Here is a 7,128-nt window from a genome sequence, read left to right as displayed (position 1 = left end):
AATAAATGAAAAAGAAATGAAGGAAACGATAGCAAAGATCAATAAAACTAAAAGCTGATTCTTTGAGAAGATAAACAAAATTGATAAAACATTAGCCAAACTCACCAAGAAAAAAAGGGTGAAGACTCAATCAGTGTAGAACACGGAGGCAACCTAAGTGTCCATTGACAGATGAATGGATAAAGAAGTTGTGGTACATCTATACAACAGAATATTACTCAGCCATTAAAAAAACTGAAACTGAGCCATTTATAGTGAGGTGGATGGATATAGAGACTGTCATACAGAGTGAAGAAAGTCAGAAAGAGAAAAACAAATACCGTATGCTAACACATATATATGGAATCTAAAAAAAAAAGGATCTGAAAAACCTAGGGGCAGGACAGGAATAATGACACAGATGTAGAGAATGCACTTGAAGACACAGGGAGGGGGAAGCGTAAGCTGGGATGAAGTGAGTTAATGGCATGGACTAATATATACTACCAAATATAAAATAGATAGCTAGTGGGAAGCAGCTGCATCTCACAGGGAGATCAGCTCGGTGCTTTGTGACCACCTAGACGGGTGGGATAGGGAGGGTGGGAGGGAGACACAAGAGGGAGGAGAGGTGGTGATATATGTATATGTATAGCTGATTCACTTTGTTATAAAGCAGAAACTAACACACCGTTTTAAAACAATTATACTCCAATAAAGACGTTAAAAACAAAAACAAAAACAAAAAAAGCCACTGGCTACGTGTAGCTTTTGAGCACTTGAAATGTGGCTAGTCCAAATTGATAAGTGCTATAAGTGTAAAATACACATCGGATGTCGAATATTTAGCATAAAAATAATAATTTGGATATATTGGATAAAGTAGCATATATTATCCAAATTAATTTCACCTGTTTCTTGTTAATTTTCCAATCTACTAGAGAACTGAACATTACACATGTGACTCACACTGGAGGCTCACATTATATTTCTATGGGGCAGCGACCGTACTGGGGTGCAAGGACAGAGCATCAGTCCTTTTATTTCCACGGGATGGAAATAAAACACTAGTTCTCAACCAGTGGCAGTTTGCTCCACCTCCTCCAAGGAACATTTGAACGTCTGGGTTTGGGGTGCTGCTGGCATTTAGCGGGAAGACCCAGGGCTACTGCTAAACATCCTGCAAGGCACCGAATGGCTTCCCAAAGCAAAGAGATTTAGAGCCAAAACATTAAGAGCCTCAAATCAAGGCTTGTCCTAGATTTGAGGACAAGGAGGGTTAGCATAAGCAAGTGAGGTTCTCCATTCTCTGAAGAATCAGGCCACTTAGCACAGAGGTGAACAGGGATGTTAACATAGGAGCTGGAAATTCAGCACTAGAAGCAAGGTACAAGGATTAGGTCTCCGTAGTTCTATTTTTAGTTTCTTAAGGAACCTCCATACTGTTCTCCACAGTGGCTGCATCAATTTACATTCCCAACAGTGCAAGAGGGTTCCCTTTTCTCCACACCCTCTTCAGCATTTGTTGTTTGTAGATTTTGTGATGATGGCCATTCTGACCCATGTGAGGTGATACCTCATTGTAGTTTTGATTTGCATTTCTCTGATGATTAGTGATGTTGAGCATTTTTTCATGTGTTTGTTGGTCATGCGTGTGTCTTCTCTGGAGAAATATCTATTTAGGTCTTCTGCCCATTTTTTGATTGGGTTGTGACCCAGCAGTCTCACTACTGGGCATATACCCAGAGAAAACCATAATTCAAACAGATACATGCACCCCAATGTTCACTGCAGCACTATTTACAATAGCCAGGACATGGAAACAACCTAAATGTCCATCAACAGAGGAACAGATAAAGAAGATGTGGTACATATATACAATGGAATATTTCTCTGCCATAAAAATGAATGAAATTGGGTCATTTGTAGAGGCGTGGATGGACCTAGAGACTGTCATACAGAGTGAAGTAAGTCAGAAAGAGAAAAACAAGTATCGTGTATTAACGCATATATGTGGAATCAAAAAATTGTTATAGACAATCTTATTTACAAAGCAGAAATAGAGACACAGACATAGGGAACAAACGTATGGATACCAAGGAGGAAAGGGGGGTGGGTGGGATGAATTGGGAGATTGGGACTGACATATATACACTGTTGATACTATGTATAAAATAGATAACTAATGAGAACCCACTGTATAGCACAGGGAACCCTACTCAGTGCTCTGTGGTGACCTAAATGGGAAGGAAATCCAAAAAAGAGGGGATATATGTATAGGTATAGCTGATTCACTTTGCTGTACAGTAGAAACTAATATAACATTGTAAAGCAACTATACTCCAATAAAAATTTTAAAAAAGGATTAGGTCTCAGAAAGAAATAGCATGAATCTATTCAGGAGAACTAAGGCCCAGAGGCCCAAGCCCCTGCCACACCCAGTCCATCCATCAGAGTTAGGCTGGAGTTACTTACATCCAGTGATTAGGGAAGAGCCAACCCTGTTGGTCCAGCACTTTTAACTGTGGGCAAAAAAGACTTGCAGAGACTTGGAGCCAGGTGGGGCCTGACAAACCTGACAAGTGAGATCAATTACATGATTTTTCCCAAAGATTTTTCCATGCATGAGTGTCAACCTCGGCACCCACTTATGTCAGGGTTCAGCAAACAGTCTCTTCAACCTAATAGTACAAATTGAATTTATGAAAAAGAGAATTGGCTGTGTGGGATAAACCAGCATTTTCTGGAGATGCATTATTGGTTTCAATAGACCTTTATTATACATTGTAGAACACGTTTCACGTCAAAGAGACAGCTAGGCTTTTGTTGAAGACTGAATTTCAGCAGCAAAATTTGAAACCTGTGATGTGTGCATATTAAACCATAGAAGCCTTCACTTCAGAGGATGAAATGATTTAAATTCTGCCTCTGTTCCTGAGACACTGCAGGGTAAGGGAGGATGTGCGTACTGTCAACAGTTTATTTTTAGCCTGGGCTTGAGACAGAATACTCTCTCTCAGTGCGCTCAACAATGGATGGCTTTCCATCTCTTCAGGTATTTGTCTACATCACGTTGGTCCATATCTGACTATGAATGTTAAGAAGGAGGGCCACGGCATAGTGACATGGGCATAGGCGACCTTAGTCACTGCACCCCTTTGGGCCTCTCCACTGCCCACGTTTCCGCACATACCCTGCACACAAGAGCAAGCTGAGAAACACACAGTCAGGGCATTCCATTACCCTCTCGGGGGAATCTGCTTTTTTAAAAAAGAGGAACCAAGAAGAAGGCAGGGATGAAAGAGAAACAAAGAATGAGGGCAATGGGACTGGCACGGTCTGGGCTGGGGCCTGGGTTCCATTCTCACTCTCACAGCTGAGTAATCACGAGCAAGGGACAGAACCCACTCCTGCCTTCGTTCCGTTATTGTGAAGTAGGAGCCATAGCTCACCGACTTCTTGGGCTTCCATGAGATTAACAAAGAGCATCATTTGTTCGGAGCATGGACTCCGGAACCATAGCAGCCGGGCTCAAATTCTGGCTTTGCCACTTACTTTCTATGTAACCTTTCCACCAGTTACTCATCTCTGTATCTCTGTGACGTGAGAGAAACAGTAGCCCCTATCGACCACATGGTGTGAGGACTAACTGGGTTATGACATGTGAAGCACAGAGAGCTCTCTGGTCCTAGGTTACAGTGTCACTTAGCACTTGGCAGAAAACAGAGATATGGGGCATTTGGACTGGGTTCAGAGGAGAGTGGGCATCACAAATCATGGTGGTCTAGGAAAGACCATCTGGATTTCTTTCTTTCTTTCCTGCTTTATCTATGGCTTATTTATTATTGTAAGTACAGGTTTATTAAATAATTGCTCATTTCCAGCGTTTCCATTCACATCGTAGTCTACGGGAATGCCACTCCCAGATTAGTTGTATGTGGCAGCCACGTGAATCTTAGAAGGCTGGGCCTAGGTACTCGTTTGATCATGGAACATCTCTAAGCATGGAACTTTGTTTATTTCAGGGTGAGCAGGTACCCCAAATGAAAACTGAGCTTTAATTTCTTGCCATCTAGGTGGGATGAGGCTCTGCAGGGGATTTAATCTGATTACAAGGCAATGAAGAAATGAAGGAGTTCTTGTTTCCCCCGAAGTTAAGTGGTTTCATTTCTACCACAGAAGCATGGAGCAGTGATGTTATCCACTATCAAACTGTCTTCTCTCCCAGTCCCTGGTGAACTTACCAAGTTCCCAGAGGGTAAGGGCACTGTAGGAGACTCCAGGTGGAAGAATGGAGGAAGCTGGGGAAGGCCTGGCTCCAGGCCCCTGAGAGTCATGCCTTAGGAGAGAGGAGGACTGGCTACATGCAAAGCAGATGACATCACAAGAAAGTGGCAGAAGCAGCACTAAACCCAGGTGGAGTTGATAGCACGGCCACTTGATAAACTGGAGAAGCGAGGAAGATCTGCCCCAGGTGAGTAGGAGGCAGCCATGTTGGTATGATGACACTGATGCTTTTAGAGTCAGGAACAAATGTATCATCTCCCTGGCCCTCTGATAGGTCTGACCGGGGGCACAGTGGATTTATATCTTTTGGGGTGACAACTTTTGTCCTGACTGTAAGTGGAATTAGGGAGATGAGTGGCTAGACCAGCCTCCTAAGTTTAAAGAATGGAAACAGAAAGTCCTTAGAGCTCACAAGTCTAGGGAAGAGCAAGTTTTTATCTGTCTCCATGACTATCTGATTTGACAATGGAGATGGTGAAGAGTACCCTGTAAAGACAAGGTGGCTTATTTACACGTAGGCACTGAATTGAAATAATATACAGTCAAGAGGGACAGACCTAGAAGAATACTCCTAAGTAGTACTAAGTAAGTCGTTAGTTACTTACTTACACCCCACGTCTGCAATGGTAAGGTTTCCTCTCTAACGACACCTGCCCACGTTTTGCTCCTCTCTTCACCAACATCACTGCTATTCTCACGTTGAGCACTGCTGGGGACCCTTTCAGAGTCATGGAGTCACAGAGCAACTGAATCGGTCAAAACTTTGAGAATATCTACACTGAAGTCCCATTTCTCAGGTAAATAGACTAAGGCCAAGATATGTTACCCAGGTTGGTGATCCAAAGGACACAGCAGCAGAGGTGGGATGAGAAACCAGAAAGTTTCTATGATAAAAAGAGTACAGAATTAGCCACCAAAGAGATCTGGATTTGAGCGCTGTTTTGCCAGGTAGTAACTGTACAGACTTGCGAAGAACTTTACATATTCTCCACTCTTTGCTTTCTCATCTGCCAAATGAGGATAATAGTCATCACAGCGCATGGCTGTGAGGATTTAATGAAATGAAATATCAGAGAATATCAAGTGGCAGAGCTTTGCCATGGGAATGTGCTGGCAGGCCTGAGGAACAGAACAGGGTGCTGCAGCTGGAAGAGGGTGGGCAAGGGTGGCAGGAGATGAGGTCATCATGCTGATGACAGTATTTAGGGCCTTTGAGTCATGATAAAGGCTTTGACCTTTGCTCTGAGTAAGATGGGATACTTCCGTGGAGAGTATCCTTCTGACCACTCTGGAAATAGACCTTAGAAGGGCAGAGAATAGGTAGAAGGACATTACAATAATTCTGGCAAGAGATGACTGTAGCCGGGACCAGAGCACAGTAGTGGAGATGCTGAGAAGTGTTTGGATTCCAGAAATATTTTGAAGTCAGAGCTCAGATGAAGCTGGTGGAATGGATGTGAGGTATGAGAGCCAAAAGCAGAAATGTTAAGGATTACTCCAAAATTGTTGATTTGTTCCACTGAAAGAAGAACAAATTTGGTAGAGGAAAAGCGTTATTTCAGTTTTAGGGAGAGTACATTTTGAGTACAAGTAGAAATGTTGAATGAACAGCTGGGTATATGAGTTTGGAGTTCATGAGAGAGGAGCTGGTCGGAGTTATAAGATGTGGTCATCGTTAGGATACAGGTAGTATTTAAAACCTTGTCCCCAGATGAAATCATCCAGAAAATGAGTATGGGGAGGGTGGAAACGATGTCAGAAAACTAAGCCATGGGACACGTGGGGCATGTGCAGGTCAGAGAAATGAGGACGAGTGTGCAGGGGAGAGTAAGAAGGAGCCAGCAGTGAAGCAGGAAGAGAAGGCTCTCCCCAAAGAAGGTATTTTAAGAAGGAAGTACTATTCAACTATGTCAAATGTTACTGACTGATCTAGTTAGATGAGAACTGACAACCAGCCATTTGTCTTAGCAACATGGCGTTCACCGGAAATCTTGATAAGAGCAATTTGACTAAGTTAGTGGGGATGGAGGCTTAACCGGTGTGGGTTCATTAGAGAAAGTGGGTGGAAAATTGACTAGCTTGCCTACATATTAAAATATATTACAAAACTTCAAAAATTAAGACAGGTTTTATTGGCACATGAATAGAAAGACTGGCCAATGTAACAGCACAGAATTTCCAGAAATAGATCCAAATATATATGAGAATTCAGTATATGATAAAGGTAACATTTCAAGAATAAATGGTGTTGAAATAAACTATATACCATCTGGAAAAAGATAAAGTTAGATCCAACTTTATCCTTTCAAGATTTCCAATGAACTGCTTATGAAGGAAAAAAAAGTTCTGAAAGAAATCGTAAGTGAAATTCTTTACACACTGGGAGTGGAGAAAACTTTCCCAACTATGACTCAAATTCCAGAAGCCATACGAAAGATTAATAAATTACTCTAAACAAAAATTCAGCAAATCACTGTTTCACAGGACAAATAATAAACTGGAAAAGATATTTGCAGTACATATCACAAAGTACTAATCCCTTAATATAATTATGAATTGTAAGAAAAAGGACAATAACAAACAGAAAACAGCAAAAGATATAAACAGAATTCACAGAAAAAGAGATATTAATAGCCTCTCAACATACGACAAGATTCCCTCTCATGAAAAGGAAAATATAAATTAAAACTACACTGAAAAAAAAAAAAAAAAAAAAAAAAAGGGGGGCTCCCCGGGGGGCGCGGGGGTGGGGACCCCCCCTGCCGATGCAGGGGACAGGGGTTCCTGACCTTGTCCGGGAAGATCCCACATGTCGCGGAGTGGCTGGGCCCGTGAGCCATGGCCGCTGGGCCTGTGCGTCCG

The sequence above is a fragment of the Neophocaena asiaeorientalis genome, unplaced genomic scaffold (genome assembly GCF_003031525.2).
Source record: "Neophocaena asiaeorientalis asiaeorientalis breed wild unplaced genomic scaffold, Neophocaena_asiaeorientalis_V1.1 scaffold171, whole genome shotgun sequence".
Classification (NCBI taxonomy): Eukaryota; Metazoa; Chordata; class Mammalia; order Artiodactyla; family Phocoenidae; genus Neophocaena; species Neophocaena asiaeorientalis.
This window is presented reverse-complemented; position numbering follows the sequence as displayed.